Source organism: Bombina bombina, chromosome 1 (genome assembly GCF_027579735.1).
Source record: "Bombina bombina isolate aBomBom1 chromosome 1, aBomBom1.pri, whole genome shotgun sequence".
In the NCBI taxonomy this organism is placed as follows: Eukaryota; Metazoa; Chordata; class Amphibia; order Anura; family Bombinatoridae; genus Bombina; species Bombina bombina.
The window spans coordinates 379,430,910-379,450,463 of NC_069499.1; positions in this window are offsets into that span (position 1 = coordinate 379,430,910).

Genomic DNA, 19,554 nt, shown 5'->3' on the forward strand with positions numbered 1-19,554 from the left:
ATACATTATCCCTATGTACCCCTAATCTGCTGCCCCTAACACCGCCAACCCCTATATTATATTTATTAACCCCTAATCTGCCGCCCACAACGTCGCCGCCACCTACCTACAATTATTAACCCCTAATCTGCCGACCGGACCTCACCGCTACTCTAATAAATGTATTAACCCCTAAAGCTAAGTCTAACCCTAACTAACACCCCCCTAAATTAAATATAATTTAAATCTAACGAAATAAAATAAATCTTATTAAATAAATTTTTCCTATTTAAAGCTAAATACTTACCTGTAAAATAAACCCTAATATAGCTACAATATAAATAATAATTATATTGTAGCTATTTTAGGATTTAAATTTATTTTACGGGCAACTTTGTATTTATTTTAACTAGATACAATAGCTATTAAATAGTTAATAACTATTTAATAGTTACCTAATTAAAATAATTACAAAATTACCTGTAAAATAAATCCTAACCTAAGTTACAATTAAACCTAACACTACACTATCAATAAATAAATTTAATAAACTATCTACAATTATCTACAATTATATCAACTAAACTAAATTACAAAAAAACCAAACACTAAATTACAAAAAAAACAAACACTAAATTACAAAAAATAAAAAAAGATTACAAGAATTTTAAACTAATTACACCTACTCTAAGCCCCCTAAAAAAAAACAAAGACCCCCAAAATAAAAAAAATGCCCTACCCTATTCTAAAATAAAAAGTTAACAGCTCTTTTACCTTACCAACCCTTAAAAGGGCCTTTTGCGGGGCATGCCCCAAAGAAAACAGCTCTTTTGCATTTAAATAAACATACAATACCCCCCCAACATTACAACCCACCACCCATATACCCCTAATCAAACCCAAACCCCCCTTAAATAAACCTAACACTAAGCCCCTGAAGATCTCCCTACCTTGTCTTCACCACGCCGGGTATCACCAATCCATCCAGAAGAGAGTCCGAAATCTTCATCCTATCCGGCAAGAAGAGCTCCTCCAGAGGGTCCAAAGTCTTCATCCTATCCGGGCAGAAGACGACATCCGGACCGGCAGACATCTTCATCCAGGCGGCATCTTCTATTTTCTTCCATCCGGCGCGGGGCGGGACCATCTTCAAGCAGCCGACGCGGAGCCATCCTTCTTCACCGACGGACTAACGACGAATGAAGGTTCCTTTAAGGGATGTCATCCAAGATGGCGTCCCTCGAATTCCAATTGGCTGATAGAATTCTATCAGCCAATCGGAATTAAGGTAGGAAAAATCTGATTGGCTGATTGAATCAGCCAATCGGATTCAAGTTCAATCCGATTGGCTGATCCAATCAGCCAATCAGATTGAGCTCGCATTCTATTGGCTGTTCCGATCAGCCCATATATAGCCCAATAGAATGTGAGCTCAATCTGATTGGCTGATCCAATCAGCCAATCGGATTGAGCTTGAATCTGATTGGCTGATTAGGATTAGACTTAGCTTTAGGGGTTAATACATTTATTATAGTAGCGGCGAAGAAGGTTGAAGTTAGGTGTCGGCGATGTTAGGGAGGGCAGATTAGGGGTTAATACTATTTATTATAGGGTTTTTGAGGCTGGAGTGAGGCAATTTAGGAGTTAATACATATATTATAGTGGCGGCGAGGTCCGGTCGGCAGATTAGGGGTTAATAATTGTAGGTAGGTAGCGGCGACGTTGGAGGGGCAGATTAGGGGTTAATAAATATAATATAGGGGTCGTCTTTGTTAGGGGCAGCAGATTAGGGGTACATAGTGATAATGTAGGTGGCGGCGGTGTGCTGTCGGCAGATTAGGGGTTAAAAAAATTTAATAGAGTGGCGGCGATGTGGGGGGACCTCGGTTTAGGGGTACATAGGTAGTTTATGGGTGTTAGTGTACTTTAGAGCACAGTAGTTAAGAGCTTTATGAACCGGCGTTAGCCCAGAAAGCTCTTAACTCCTGGCTTTTCTCTGCGGCTGGAGTCTTGTCGTTAGATTTCTAACGCTCACTTCAGCCAAGACTCTAAATACCAGCGTTAGAAAGATCCCATTGAAAAGATAGGATATGCAGTTGGTGTAGGGGGATCTGCAGTATGGAAAAGTCGCGGCTGGAAAGTGAGCGTTAGACCCTTTCCTGACTGACTCTAACCCCTAACGCTGGTTTTGACGGCTAACGCAGAACTCTAAATCTAGGCGTTAGTTAATAATTGTAAATTTAATTAAGATCTAATTTAATTATGTTAAAGTTAGGGGGGTTAGGTTTAGGGTTAAGTTTAGGTTTACAGGTTAATATAGTTTAATTTATCTTATTGTGATGTGGGGGGCTGGCGGTTTAGGGGTTAATAGGTTTATTTAGTTAATAATTGTAAATTTAATTTAGATCTAATTTAATTATGTTAAAGTTAGGGGGGATAGGGTTAGGTTTAGGGGTTAATATAATTTAATTTAGCTTATTGCGATGTGGGGGTCTGGAGATTTAGGGGTTAATAGGTTTATTTAGTTAATAATTGTAAATTTAGTTTAGCTATATTTTTATTATGTTAAAGTTAGAGGGTGTTAGGGTTAGGTTTAGGGTTTTGTTAGAGTTAGGGTTACGGTTTAGGTTTAGGGGTTAATAAAGTTTAATTTAGCTTATTGCAATGTGAGGGCTGGCGGTTTAGGGGTTAATAAATGTAGTATAGTGACTGCGATATCGGGAGTGGCAGATTAGGGGTTAATTTTATTTAGGTAGCGGCGATATCGGGAGTGGCAGATTAGGGGTTAATAACTGCAGGCAGGCGTCAGCGATGTTATGGGCAGCAGATTAGGGGTGTTTAGACGTAGGGTTTATGTTAGGCTATTAGGTTTAAACTGTATTTTTATTTCCCCATAGACATCAATGGGGCTGCGTTATGGAACTTTTATTTCTGCGATCGCAGTTTGTTTTTTTTGCTGGCTCTCCCCATTGATGTCTATGGGGAAATCGTGCACGAGCACGTCAAACACAGAGCTCTGATTGTGTGTGGTATGGAGCTCAACGCAACCATATCGCAAGCAAAAGGCGTATGTTTGAAAACTTGTAATGGCAGCGCTATTGAAAATTAAATAACGTAACTTTTGTTGCGTTAGTTAATTTTGCTCAAAACTCGTAATCTAGCTGTATGTTATGTTTAAGACTGTTCAGGATCTGTTGTAGGTAAATTGTTAGCAAATTTTAGATTGAATGTAAAAAGGGGAGATATTATGGAGTTATTATGCAAATACTGTTAGTTTATGGTAATATTGCATTGTCCTATACTTCCTGTTCCTACCTCTGACCTGGATGTAGTTCTATAGTTCAACAGGTTTCCTCACACTAACAGCTTATAGTGTCTTAATTTATATACATGAAACAGCAGGGACAGGAAGCCGAAAAATGTGACTGTCCCGGGAAAAACAGGACAGTTGGCAATTATGACTGAAACATATACTGCAGAACTGGTTTTGTACTTCCTGGTAAAAAAAAACCCCCCAAAAAAAGCCTGCTGGGCACAACTGCAGTAGCATGGTTGTTTCTTACCATGTATAAGAGATTGCTAAAGGTTAGATGTCTCTGTATATCTGAAGACATACTTACAGAGTCTAACTACTATTTACTCAGATTAGACCAATTGTCTTTTTTGACTTGTATTCAGTTCACAAGTTTAAAAGGACATTGCTATTATGTGCATGTATGCATAGTGTATAACATTATTTTAAAGTCCATTTACAAACCTCTTGAATATATTTATCTTATCTTTTTTTATGTGACCAATTAGGAACAAAAATAAACGAACTCCTACACTAGGTAAAACAATTGCTTGTAGAGATTTACAGTGAAGTTGCAGGAAGGAGGGTGTCTGTATTGTCTTGTAGTAGTGAATTATTATTTCTGTGTGAGTTAGAAGAAATAAAAATATATGAAGCTGAATAGTGTGTTAAGGGGGTGTAGTAGCTGGTTAAGTGTTGAGCACATGCACAATTACCTCTCACATTTGAAAACCAATTATGGAACTTTATTGTAAAATCCCCAAAACAGAGAGTGCTAAGCACTAATGTTCAATATGTAGCAGTCTTACTTGGTATATGCCACAATGTGCTAGAATAAATAAACTGTCTCCACTAGGATTTATGAAGCATTGTGTATTTAGTTTGGTGCTTCTTTACTGCTGCCTTCAGTTCCAAACGGCTGCTTGTCTGAAAGCCTAAACACAGCACATCTCCTCCAGTCTTAAAGTGCAGAAGACTCAAAATAGTGCTATACAGGTATGTCACACACAATAATTTAATTAAGACACCACCTTCTACTCACAAACATAGATAAAATAAAGGCACATAATGTCCTAATCCACTGATGGAGTCTGGAGTAATGTCAGTCAATCGGCTGTTTGGCCGTGTTCCAAACCGGCGTTTGACTGACACCACCACCCGGCAACATCGATCAAAAGAGACCCACCTCCTCTCCTGTAGGTATGGATTAGTGAAGCACACTCTTTGCACACATTCCTTGCCCATTATTGAAATTCTCATTATAAATGAACTTTGGATTTGTAATACCACCCCCCAAAATGCATCAGTTTCCATTTGTAACTTGGCTCATAATGAGTAAAAAAAAAAAGATTAATGCAGATCAGGTAATAATTTTTAATTACAGAAAACCTATGATTTAATTTGTATAAAAAGGAAGGTTAGTGTTTTTGTTAAAACATCATGAAGGCTTATATACATGTAAAGCCAAAGTGTAATGTAATAATAAATACTAATATACGGTAAAATTAATAATAATGTAAACTGTTTTTATTGTAAAATATTATAGGTTCTGTAAATGTAAAATTAGCCTTTAAAAATATAAAACAATATATTTGATGTAAAAGAGCACAGCAGATTGCGCCTGAATTCTATTTTTGTCAATGTAAATGTTATGTTTGTATTGTAGTGCCTCCGTGTGGTTATCTATCACATATTTATAAATCTTACAGTATTATTATTATTTGTCTGCAAGAGCTCTTCTTTAAATATATGGCTTCATGTAATGTGACATCTCCATTTTATCCGCACTTTCCAGTTCTTATGTAATTCTGTGTAACCTTTCTCTTAAAGGGACATTTGATAGATAGATAGATAGATAGATAGATGATAGATAGATAGATAGATAGGATGATAGATGGATAGACAAATAGATAAATAGTTAGACGGATGATAGATATAGATAGATAGATAGATAGATAGATAGATAGATAGATAGATAGATAGATAGATAGATAGATAGATAGATAGATAGATGATAGATAGATAGATAGATAGATAGATAGATAGATAGATAGATAGATAGATAAATAGTTACACAGATGATAGATAGATAGATAGATAGATAGATATAGATAAATAGTTATACAGAAGATAGATAGTTTTTGCATACCAAAGTCAAAATTATTGATTTGAGTTTTAAACTAGAACACTGATCTGAGACTCACTGGCTACAGCTATTACTCTGTACTCGTAGACAGTAATACACCACACTTTCATAAGATCTAAAATGTTTATATTCCAGAAGAGGAAAACCCTAAACATTTTTAAAGAAATCTCTGTTTTTAAAATAAACTAAGAGCTAAAAACTAGTAGACAGTAGACAGGTGCATTAAGTTTTGGATAAATGCACATTTTTCACAAAAATGGGATATTCAATTTCGTAAATGAAAACGAAAATCTGAATGAATACATTAACTAAAATGAAAGAAGACACAAATACTAATGAAATTTGTCAGTATTCATTTGTTTCCTTTAATTTTTTTTAAATGGTTAAATCAAGGCTCAAAAATTTCACTCGCCAACTCGCAATTGGCGAGTGAAATTTATGCAGGGTGAAGTAAGTTTCTATCCTGCTCAGCTGCTGGCTTTCGTGCATTTCTATGACACTGTCACACAGTGAGAATGCATTTCTCTCCGTTTGCATACTATATAAACAACACTACAGGCCTCTCTAGTAAATATAGGGTTAAGGAGGCAGCAGCAGTAGGTGAACACGTTTTGTTTTGTGCACGCAGCTACAGGTAGTAAAGTTTCCATCATGGCGACGTTAGCTAGCGGAAGTACTGCCCCTGCCGCAGCAGAAGTGTGCTCTGGTGCAAGGAAGCCGGTTTGTGCAAGTGAGCCGAGTACCCCAGTATATCCATGTCACACCCAATCCTGACAATAAGCTGTCCCAGTCTGATAACCCTCATGTGTCTTTTGATGTGGATATTGGAGGGGAGCACAGTGAGTGTCAGAGTTAACGTTACGCTGATGTGGGCAAAACCACAAGTCTGTGCTCAAACGATTATTTGTCATCACTGACCTCTAGTATGTTTTCATGGGCCAAATTAATGGTGTGTGGATTTCCTTTTATGCTGCCAAGGATTCTGCTCCTCATCGATGGTGTGCAGAACATATGAGAGCCATATAGTGTATTCAGCTGCAGGAGAGACATCAGGCAATGGAGCTATATGTGCTTGAATAAGTGATCTGATGGTGTCAGTTTGTACAATATAGACTAATGATTATTCTGTTAGCAGTTTTGACCATTAAAAAGTTAAGTCTGCTAGTATCAAATGTGCTATGGTAAATAAATGCAGCTTATGTTTGATACATGTAGAAAGGGGTTTGAGTTTATTGTAGAAACTAGATCAGTATAAAATGTATTTTAACATTAGTTTTTAATTGCTAATTAAAGTGCCACCATTGCTTTATCACATGTTGTCAAAAAATATTAAAATTGTAGTTCCTAAAAATAAAAAATACTAAATTAAAAGACCAAATATCTTTCCTTTTGAAAAAATGTACAATTAGCTTATATTTTAAAAAAGCAATAGATTTATAAAAAAAAAAAAATAATAATACTTTGCACTAGATATTAAACTCAATTTCTATATAGAAGTAAAATAATAAAAGGGGCAAATTACTTTCCAATTTAAAAGCATATTACATACTTTATGTGATGTCCAAAACAATCTATAAACTGTAGTCAAGAAAAAATGCGGACAAAACTTTTAAACTTGACATTCCCAATACTAGAATGTAAGAAATGAAAATATTCCCGATATATTATTATGTGCCAAAGACATAAGGCAGTTAAAAACATGAAAAATATTAAAGCTAAGATGCAAAATTAGATTACAATTTTGATAAACTTCATTATAGTGACCATCCCTCCCTTCCTCTCCCTTCCTCTTCCTTCTTTCCTTCCTTCCTTCCTTCCTTCCTTCCTTCCTTCCTTCCTTCCTTCCTTCCTTTTTTCTCTCTTTCTCTCTTTCTTTCTCTCTTTCTCTCTTTCTTTCTTTTTTTCTCTCTTTCTCTCTCTCTTTCTCTCTTTCTCTCTCTCTTTCTCTCTTTCTCTCTCTCTCTCTCTCTCTCTCTCTTTCTCTCTTTCTCTCTTTCTCTTTCTCTCTTTCTCTTTCTCTCTCTTTCTCTCTCCTTTTCTCTTTTTTTTTTCTCTCCCTCCCTTCCTTTCTCTCCCTCCCTTCCTTTCTCTCCCTCCCTTCCTCTCTATGAGGCCCATTTATCATTGTGCGGACGGACATGATCCGCTATAGCGAACCATGTCCGCCGCACATCGATAAATACCGACAGCATGCACTATCGGCATTTATCATTGCACCAGTAGTTCTTCTGAACTGCTGGTGCAATATTGCCCCCTGCAGATTTGAGGTCAATCGGCCGCTAGCAGGGGGTGTCAATCAACCAAATCGTATTCGATCGGGTTGATTTCTGTCCACCGCTTCAGAGCAGGTGGACAGGTTATGGAGCAGCGGTCTTTAGAAACATGGGACATCAAGCTCCATTCTAGAGAAAGAATAACAGAGTTAAGTGTTGTTTTAAATGGGGGAGCCTTACAGACAGTTGTTTTAAATCCAGAACTGGATCAAAAATAGCAGCAACAAACCCTCTGAGATCTAAACGATCCAGAAGAATTTGCCAAAAAGAAAGATCTGCCTGTTACTGAAACAAGTGAAAACTGAGAAAGTACTTCTAATGGGACCAAAGAAAGCGTATAAGACAACCCTAAGAAACAACGTTTACCAGAGATCTTAAAAATCCTTTAGATAAGCTCCTTGAAATCTTCTCATATCTGGTTTCCCTGAGCTTTGCATAGCAAACACTCTTGCTATTCAGTGTTGTGAAAAGAAGCATGCTTGCCCTGAATATATGCAAACTGTTTTACTACACAAGAGGGTGTTTTGCATGGGCATGGTGTGGGTTTGCAGTGGGCGTGGTATGGGCGGGTGAAGGGTGGATCAGAAGTGGCGTGTAAAGATAGTGCAGGCCCTTAAGATAGCTGTTAGCGCTGCCAGGGCTCTGGCAAGAAGATGATCAGGTATACGGTCTCCAGAATGTGTTAAGGTAAGTATTTTTAGCTACAAGGGAACTTTTCACCAGTAGCTTAAAAACATTTACATTTGTTTAATAAAAACAAATGTAAATTTTTAACAAAAATTTAATTTTCATTTAGTTTTAAACAAAACAAAAAAACAAATAGTAAAGGCAATGATTATTCGGGGAAACAAAATTTCCTCAAATATTCAAAATGAAAATTTTATCCAAAACTAGATTTTCTGGCCTGCACATGACTAAAGACAAACACCTAGATTACAAGTTTTGCGTTCGTGTTTTAACTCTGAAAAAATGGTACCACCACAGCCATTACAAGTCTTGTCGGTATAGCTGTACCGCAAGCCTTTTAGCCTGTAACGCAACGTCAGTCCCGCACATGTAAAAATTACGTTTTTTCATAGGACTTTTATAGCGCTGCCATTACAAGTTTTGGGTTCTGGCTAAAAAGCTTGCATTACACCCTATAACGTCAAGATCCGTACTGCCATCTGAGAGCAGTAGTTATGAGTTTTACTCTACAAAATTGTTTCATAAAGCTCATAACTAAAGTGTTACAAAGTACACTAAACAACCCTAAACTGAGGCCCTCCCGCATCGCAAACACTAAATTAAAGTTATTAACTCCTAATCTGCAGCTCCCGACATCTCCGCCACTAATAAAATGTATTAACCCCTATTCCTCCACTCCCGACATCATCACCACTATAATAAAGTTATTAACCCCTAAATTGCCGCCCTCCCGCATAGCAAACACTATTTAAATATTATTAACCCCTAATCTGCCGTCCACCCACATCGCCCCCACTATACTAAAGTTATTAAGCCCTACACCGCTGCCACTATAATAAACCTATTAACCCCTAAACCGCAAGCCCCCCACAACAAAATACACTAAATTAAACTATTAACCATTAAAACACAAGCCCCCACATCGCAATAAACTAATTTTAACTAGTAATCCCTAAACCTAACACTCCCCTAACTTTATATTAAAATTAAAATTTCCTTATCTTATATTAAATTAAAACTTACCTGTCAAATTAAAAAAACTAAGTTTAAACTAACAATTGAACTAATATAACTATTTAACTAACATTAAACTAACTACCAATTAAATAAAACTAAAATACACATTAAAAAAATTCTAACACTACTCTAAAAATTACAAACTATCTAATTACAAAAAATAAAAAATACTAAATTACAAAAAATAACAAAAACGAAATGATCAAAAATAAAAAAGAATTACACATAATCTAATAGCCCTATCAAAATAAAAAAAGCCCACCCAAAATAAAAAAAAAAACCCTAGCCTACAATAAACTACCGATAGCCCTTAAAAGGGCCCTGTGTAGGGCATTGCCCTAAGTTAAACAGCTCTTTTACCTGTAAAAAAAAATGTAAAGACTACCAACAGTAAAACCCACCACCCAACCAACCTCCCAAAATAAAAAAACCTAACTCTAACAAAAACCTAAGCTACCTATTGCCCTGAAAAGGGAATTTAGCTCTTTTGCATTGCCCTGAAAAGGGCATTTAGCTCTTTTACAAATAGACAAAACCTTAAAATAAAAAAACCCACCCAAAAAAGCTTAAAAAATCCTAACACTAACTCCCAAAGATCCGCTTACAGTTGTTGAAGTCCCTCTTGAAGGATCTTCATCCCGGCGGCTCCATCTTCTTCCAGGCGGCTCAATCTTCATCCAGGCGGCAGATGGCTCTATCTTCATCCAGGTGGCTTCATCTTCATTTAGGCGGCAGGCGGCTCCATCTTCATCCAGGTGGCAGGCGGCTCCATCTTCATCCAGGCGGCTCCATCTTCATCCAGGCAGCAGGTGGATCCATCTTTATCCAGGCAGCATCTTCTATCTTCATCCCAGCAGCGTCTTCTATCTTTATCGCGGCGGTGTGGAGCGGGTCCATCCTCTTCATACGGTCGCTGCCATACACTAAATCTTCAATGCAAGGTACGCGATTCAAAATGGCGTCCCTTGCATTCCTATTAGCCAATAGGATGAGAGCTACTGAAATTCTATGTGCTGATTTGAATAGCCAATAGAATTTCAGTAGCTCACATCCTATTGGCTGATTTGAATTTCCAAAATCAAATCAGCCAATAGGAATGCAAGGGATGCCATTTTGAATCGCGTACCTTGCATGGAAGATTCAGTGTATGGCGGCGACCATATGAAGAGGATGCTCTGCACCAGATGTCTTCAGGATGTACCCGCTCTGCATCGCCCGGATGAAGATAGAAGACGCCGCCGGAATGATGATAGAAGATGCCGCCTGGATGAAGATGGAGCCACCTGGATGAAGATGGAGCCACCGGGATGAAGATCCTTCAAGGAGGACTTCAGCAACTGTGAGTGGATCTTCAGGAGTTTGTGTTAGGATTTTTTAAACTTTTTTTTTTTTTTTTTTTTAGTTTAGGATTTGGGCTTTTCTTAAAAGAGCTAAATGCCCTTTTAATGGCAATGCAAAAGAGCTAAATGCCCTTTTAAGGGCAATGCCTATACAAATGCCCTTTTCAGGGCAATATCTAGCTTAGGTTTTTTAGATAGTTTTTTTTTTATTTTGTGGTTTTGGGGGGTAGGGGGTTTGTAATGTTAGTGGGTCTTTGTATTTTTTTTTTCAGGTAAAAGAGCTGTTTAACTTAAGACAATGCCCTACAAAAGGCCCTTTTAAGGGCCCTTGGTAGTTTATTTTAAATTAGGCTTTTTGATTTTGGGGTGTTTTTTTTTTTTTTAAGTGTTTTAGAATAGGAATAATTTTCATTGTTTTAGATAATTTCGTTTGTTATTTTTTGTGATTTTAGTGTTTTTTATTTTATGTAATTTATTTGAACTAGGTAGTTAGTAAATAGTTAATAACTATTAGTTAATAACTATTTACTAACTAGTCTACCTAGTTAAAATAAATACAAACTTACCTTTATTTAGGTGGCGGCTATAATGGGAGCTGCAGATTAGGGATTATTAACATTATTTAGGTGGCAGCGATGTCACGGGCATCAGATTTGGGGTGTTTAGACTCAGGGTTTATGTTAGGGTGTTAGGTTTAAACGTTATTTTTTTTCCCCATAGACATCAATGGGTTTGCGTTACGGAGCTTTTCTTTCCACGATCGTAGGCGTTAGGCTTTTTTCTGACCTGCTCTCCCCATTGATGTTTATGGGGAAAGCGTGCATGAGCACATCAAAACAGCACTTAGATTGTGTGCGGTATGGAGCTCAACGCAACCATATCGCATGCACAAGCTGGCTGTTTCAAAACTTGTAATGGCTGCACTATAGAGGGTTAAATAACACAACTTTTGTTGCATTCGTTAAATTCCCTATAGGGCACATAACTTGTAATCTTCCTGATAGAACATATAATATTAAAAAAGATTCCAATTCAAATTTGCTTTGTTCTCTTGTTATTCTTTGATTAAGAGATATCTAGATAGGTAGCTTGCATGTGTGGATCACTATATAACAGGAAATAGTGCTGCCACCTAGTGCTCTTGCTAATCTATAATATTGTTGCAAAACTGTTGCCATATAGGCCTCTAGTTATCAATGTCTGTCGGACCTGTCAGACATCGCTGAATACGGCGAGCAATACGGAGCTTGATACATATGCCCCAATGTCTTTAAAACACGTGCACACTAAACTTACCTTCCTGTTTTTCAACAAAGGATAACGAGAAAACAAAGAAAATGTTATATTAGAAGTAAATTGTTAAATTTTTTTTTGGTTTTATGTCCCTTTAAACTAATACATGCATCTTGCATTTGAAGCTGTCAGTTTGGGGTCACTTACGGCTAGATTTAGAGTTTTGTCGGTAACGACCCGAAAAGCTAACGCTGGCTTTTTTCTGCGTTAGGCTCCAAAAAAGGAGCGTAGAGCATATTTAACGCAGCTTCAACTCTTGATACCAGAGTTTCTTACGCAAGCGGCCAGCCTCAAAAACGTGCTCGTGCACGATTCCCCCATAGGAAACAATGGGGCTGTTTGAGCTGAAAAAAAACCTAACACCTGCAAAAAAGCCGCGTTCAGCTCCTAACGCAGCACCATTGTTTCCTATGGGGAAACACTTCCTACGTCTGCACCTAACACTCTAACATGTACCCCGAGTCTAAACACCCCTAACCTTACACTTATTAACCCCTAATATGCTGCCCCCGCTATCGCTGACCCCTGCATATTATTATTAACCCCTAATCTGCCGCTTCGTAAACCGCCGCTACTTACATTATCCCTATGTACCCCTAATCTGCTGCCCTAACATCGCCGACCCCTATATTATATTTATTAACCCCTAATCTGCCCCCCACAACGTCGCCTCCACCTGCCTACACTTATTAACCCCTAATCTGCCGAGCGGACCGCACCGCTATTATTATAAAGTTATTAACCCCTAATCCGCCTCACTAACCCTATAATAAATAGTATTAACCCCTAATCTGCCCTCCCTAACATCGCCGACACCTAACTTCAATTATTAACCCCTAATCTGCCGACTTGAGCTCACCGCTATTCTAATAAATGTATTAACCCCTAAAGCTAAGTCTAACCCTAACACTAACACCCCCCTAAATTAAATATAATTTTAATCTAACGAAATTAATTAACTGTTATTAAATAAATTATTCCTGTTTAAAGCTAAATACTTACCTGGAAAATAAATCCTAATATAGCTACAATATAAATTATAATTATATTATAGCTATTTTAGGATTAATATTTATTTTACAGGTAACTTTGTATTTATTTTAACCAGGTACAATAGCTATTAAATAGTTAAGAACTATTTAATAGCTAAAATAGTTAAAATAATTACAAATTTACCTGTAAAATAAATCCTAACCTAAGTTACAATTAAACCTAACACTACACTATCAATAAATTAATTAAATAAAATACCTACAATTACCTACAATTAAACCTAACACTACACTATCAATAAATTAATTAAATACAACACCTACAAATAACTACAATGAAATAAACTAACTAAAGTACAAAAAATAAAAAAGAACTAAGTTACAAAAAATAAAAAAATATTTACAAACATAAGAAAAATATTACAACAATTTTAAACTAATTACACCTACTCTAAGCCCCCTAATAAAATAACAAAGCCCCCCAAAATAAAAAAATGCCCTACCCTATTCTAGATTACTAAAGTTCAAAGCTCTTTTACCTTACCAGCCCTTTTGCCTGTAAAAAAAAACATACAATACCCCCCCCAACATTACAACCCACCACCCACATACCCCTAATCTAACCCAAACCCCCCTTAAATAAACCTAACACTAAGCCCCTGAAGATCTCCCTACCTTGTCTTCACCTCACCGGGTTCAGCGATCGGTCCAGAAGAGGGTCCGAAGTCTTGATCCAAGCGGAGCAAGAAGAGGTCCTCCATCCGGTAGAAGTCTTCATCCAAGTGGGGCAGAAGAGGTCTTCCATCCGATTGAAGTCTTCATCCAAGCGGGATCTTCTATCGTCATCCATCCGGAGCGGAGCGGCAGGATCCTGAAGACCTCCGACGCGGAACATCCATCCTGGCCGACGACTGAACGACGAATGACGGTTCCTTTAAATGACGTCATCCAAGATGGCGTCCCTCGAATTCCGATTGGCTGATAGGATTCTATCAGCCAATCGGAATTAAGGTAGGAATATTCTGATTGGCTGATGGAATCAGCCAATCAGAATCAAGTTCAATCCGATTGGCTGATCCAATCAGCCAATCGGATTGAACTTGATTCTGATTGGCTGATTCCATCAGCCAATCAGAATATTCCTACCTTAATTCCGATTGGCTGATAGAATCCTATCAGCCAATCGGAATTCGAGGGACGCCATCTTGGATGACGTCCCTTAAAGGAACCGTCATTCTTCAGTTGGACGTCGCCGGATGAAGATGGGTCCGCGGTGGAGGTCTTCAGGATGGAGCCGGTCCTCATCGGATGAAGATAGAAGATGCCGCTTGGAAGAATATGGTTGCCGGTCCGGATCTACTCTTCTTCCCGGATAGGATGAAGACTTTGGACCCTCTTCTGGACTTCTTCAGCCATCGGATGATGGATGTCTAGCCCCCTCTTGGGTTGGATGAAGATATCGGAGCCTGGACGGATCGGTGAACCTGGTATGGTGAAGACAAGGTAGGATGATCTTCAGGGGCTTAGTGTTAGGTTTATTTAAGGGGGGTTTGGGTTAGATTAGGGGTATGTGGGTGGTGGGTTGTAATGTTGGGGGGGGTATTGTATGTTTTTTTTTACAGGCAAAAGAGCTGAACTTCTTGGGGCATGCCCCGCAAAGGGCCCTGTTCAGGGCTGTTAAGGTAAAAGAGCTTTGAACTTTAGTAATTTAGAATAGGGTAGGGCATTTTTTTATTTTGGGGGGCTTTGTTATTTTATTAGGGGGCTTAGAGTAGGTGTAATTAGTTTAAAATTGTTGTAATATTTTACTTATGTTTGTAAATATTTTTTTATTTTTTGTAACTTAGTTCTTTTTTATTTTTTGTACTTTAGTTAGTTTATTTCATTGTAGTTATTTGTAGGTATTGTATTTAATTTATGTATTGATAGTGTAGTGTTAGGTTTAATTGTAGGTAATTGTAGGTATTTTATTTAATTAATTTATTGATAGTGTAGTGTTAGGTTTAATTGTAACTTAGGTTAGGATTTATTTTACAGGTAAATTTGTAATTATTTTAACTATTTTAGCTATTAAATAGTTCTTAACTATTTAATAGCTATTGTACCTGGTTAAAATAAATACAAAGTTACCTGTAAAATAAATATTAATCCTAAAATAGCTATAATATAATTATAATTTATGTTGTAGCTATATTAGGATTTATTTTACAGGTAAGTATTTAGCTTTAAATAGGAATAATTTATTTAATAAGAGTTAATTAATTTTGTTAGATGTAAATTATATTTAATTTAGGGGGGTGTTAGTGTTAGGGTTAGACTTAGCTTTAGGGGTAAATACATTTATTAGAATAGCGGCGAGATTCGGTCGGCAGATTAGGGGTTAATAATTGAAGTTAGGTGTCGGCGATGTTAGGGAGGGCAGGTTAGGGGTTAATAAATATAATATAGGGGTCGGCGGTGTTAGGGGCAGCAGATTAGGGGTACATAGCTATAATGTAGCTGGCGGCTCTTTGCGGTCGGCAGATTAGGGGTTAATTATTGTAGGTAGGTGGGGGTGACGTTGTGGGGGGCAGGTTAGGGGTTAATAAATATAATATAGGGGTCGGCGATGTTAGGGGTACATAGGGATAATGTAGCAGGCGGCGGCGTGCGGACGGCAGATTAGGGGTTAATTATTGTAGGTAGGTGGCGGCGACGTTGTGGGGGGCAGGTTAGGGGTTAATAAATATAATATAGGGGTCGGCGGTGTTAGGGGTAGCAGATTAGGGGTACATAAGGATAACGTAGGTGGCGGTCGGCAGATTAGGGGTTAAAAAAATTTAATCGAGTTGCGGCGATGTGGGGGGACCTCGGTTTAGGGGTACATAGGTAGTTTATGGGTGTTAGTGTACTTTAGAGTACAGTAGTTAAGAGCTTTATGAACCGGCGTTAGCCCAGAAAGCTCTTAACTACTGACTTTTTTCTGCGGCTGGAGTTTTGTCGTTAGATTTCTAACGCTCACTTCAGACACGACTCTAAATACCGGAGTTAGAAAAATCCCATTGAAAAGATAGGATACGCAATTGACGTAAGGGGATCTGCGGTATGGAAAAGTCGCGGCTGAAAAGTGAGCGTTAGACCCTATTTTGAGTGACTCCAAATACCGGAGGTAGCCAAAAAACCAGCGTTAGGAGCCTCTAACGCTGGTTTTCACGGCTACCGCCAAACTCCAAATCTAGGCCTTAGAAATTTCCTTGTTTTTAGATAGAAAAGCAAATTTTTATGTCCATTAAAATAACAGCAAATTGATCAGAAATAGCACGCAGACTTTGCTAATGTTGTAAATTACTATTGTAGCTGGAATATCTACATGGGGGTACAGAGACCCATTATCAGCAACCATTTGTCCTGTTTTCCAATGTCATGTTGTGTTTGTTAATCCAAGTTTATCATTTAATAGGCTAATTGATCATTAGAAAAAAATGCTTTTGCAATTATGTTAGCGCAGCTAAAAACTGTTGTGCTGATCAAAGAAGCAATAAAACTAGCCTTCATTAGACTAGTAGAGTATCTGGAGTATCAGCAATTGTGGTTTTTAATACAGAATCAAGACGTCCAGAAAGAAATAATTTTTTTCTGAAACTTTTCAGTCTATTCTTCTTCTGACACAGGTCCTCAAATGGCAGTTGCATTAAATAGTACACGCAAAACACCTGTCTTAACATCAAGATTGAAGAAGCAACTCTAGGATGCTGGCTTCTAGGCAGAGTTGCAAAGAAAAGGGCATATCTAAGACTGGCCAATAAAAAGAAAAGATTAAGATGGACAAAAGAACACAGACACTGGACAGAGGATAATTGGAAAAGCATTATGTACAGACGATTCTAAGTTTGAGGTGCTCAGATCACAAAGAAGAACATTCATATGACGCAGACGAAATGCAAAGATGCTGGATTAGTGTTTGCTGCCACCTGTCAAGCATAGTGCAATGAATGTGATGGTCTGAGCGGTGCTTTGGTGGTGGTAAAGTGGGAGACATATACAGGGTAAAGCAGACCTCGAAGAAGGAAGGCTATCAGTCCATTTTGCAATATCATCCCATACCCTGTGAACAGCGTTTGATTGAAGACAATTTCCTACTACAACAGGACAATGACCTAAAACACAGGTCCAAACTATGCAAGAACTATTTAGGGAAGAAGCAGTCAACTGGTATTCTATATTTAATGGAATGGTCAACAGAGTCACCAGAATTCAACCCTATTGAGCTGTTGTGAGAGCAGCTTAAATGTATGATATATAAGATGTGCGCATCATGCCAATCAAACTTATAGGAGGTGCTTCAGGAAGCATGGGGTAAAATCTCTTGAGATTACCTCAACAAATTGTCAGCTAGAATATCAAAGGTCTGTAATGCTGTAATTGCTGCACATGAAGGATTCTTTGACCAAATCAAAGTTTGAAAGTCACAATTATTATTTCACTTAAAATTCATTGACCTATATTACAAGTTGTGCGATACAGCTATACCACTGAAAAATTGACCTTTGCGAGTGGAATAGTCAGCTCACCTGTATTACAAGTCGAATAGTACGGCTATACCACTAGCGTCAATACGATCGCCAGATATCACCAATACGGATCCACATACAATCCCCTTATTTATAAAAAAAGACATCAAAAACATGTGCTTCAATTACGAAGCGATGAGCATTGGATTGTTGTTAACTAACAGTCATCGATGACGCAGTTATTCGGGTTTTTACCAACTTTATTTATACCATTTCATTACTGTCCATGACCAAGCACGTTTCTCTAAAGCTAATCTTTTATTTTTAATCTGTTAATGTCTAAGAAATAGATAGATTTATACCTCAACAAACAATATCTCATAGAAAGTTATTTTTATATTTATTTGTTATACAAAAAATCTGTTATATGATAGTTTCACATAAATTAATGTGTATTTGTAGTTCTAGAAGTCATGATATGCTTTTATCTCATGCTTTTTTTATAAATGATTATTAATGCTAGAATGTGTATATATCTTTGCACACACACACACACACACACACACACACACACACACACACATATATATATATATATATATATATATATATATATATATATATATATATATATATATATATATATATATATATATATATATATATATGTGTGTGTGTGTGTGTGTTATGTCAGAAATCTTTTGCAAACATATATGTATATAGTGTAAATTTATTATTATTATCCTGGGCATGAATAATTGCAAATATAGCATGTCATCAGGGTATCATGTATTTATTTGCAATCAATGGATATTTTAAAAGCTGGGCCAGTTTTCTCTCTGTACCTGTGTAACTCCACCTGATTGCAATCTAGTTTTAAAAACCACCCCTACACAGGTGCTATAAAATGGGCTGGCATATAAAATGACATTTCTTACTGAAAAAGAAATTCAAGAGAAGGAAGAAATACACTGAAAATAGCATGACTGTAAAGAAGTGATTTTAATTTCTGCTTTATCTGAATCATGACAGTTTAATGTTAGGTGGGCTAGCCCTTTGAACTATCAGTTTAAGATTATATTGAATCAAACATCAATCAATTTTTAAAATCATTGTCTAAAATTTTATACTGTGTGTCCTAATGTCAGCATCAATGTTAATATTTAATACTAAATTCACATATACATACTTTCAAAGTATAATTCACAATGTAACAAATGGCACTTACAAGTTCTGATAAGTGATTAATGACACAAGTGTCGAGCAATTTGATTCGTTAGTGATAGTTTAAAATGTATATTTGAATCGGATTGGCTGATGTCATAAATCATGTGATTTTGCATATTCCAATCAAAAGTGGTTGAAAAATTCACTAGTGTGTGGGATGTTTAGGAGTTTGCCTCATAATTGGTGTGAAAAGTGTTGCATCAAAATTGGTGTGAAGTGGAGAGTGAGGCTTGTATTACATGGCTTAAACATGGTGCACATACACCTAGATTACAAATTTTGCGTTTGTGTTTTATCGCTGAAAAAATGGTAATTTCGGCGTTAAAACAGTACTGCAGCCATTACAAGTCTTGTAGGTATAGGTGTACCGCAAGCCTTTTAGCCTGTAATGCAACGTCAGTCCCGAACTCGTAAAAATTATGTTTTTTCACGGGACTTCCATAGTGCAGCCATTACAAGTTTTGGGGTGATGCTAAAAAGCTTGCGTTGCAGCCTATACCGACACGATCCGTTTTGCAATCTGAGAGCAGTAGGTATGAATTTTACTCTACAAAACTGTTACATAAAACTCATAACTAAAGTGTTACAAAGTACACTAACACCCATAAACTACCTATTAACCCCTAAACCGAGGCCCTTCCGCAGGCAAATACTATATTAAGAAAAGAAGAAGAGAAGAGGTGCCAAATAGTGTGTACTGTTTGTGAAATATGCAGCCAGAACCCTAAATAACGGTTCCTACTTACTAGATATTCAGCACTTGAGAAGTGCCACAAAAACCTTCTGAACAATTAGCAGCCGTCCAGCAAGCTGTAATT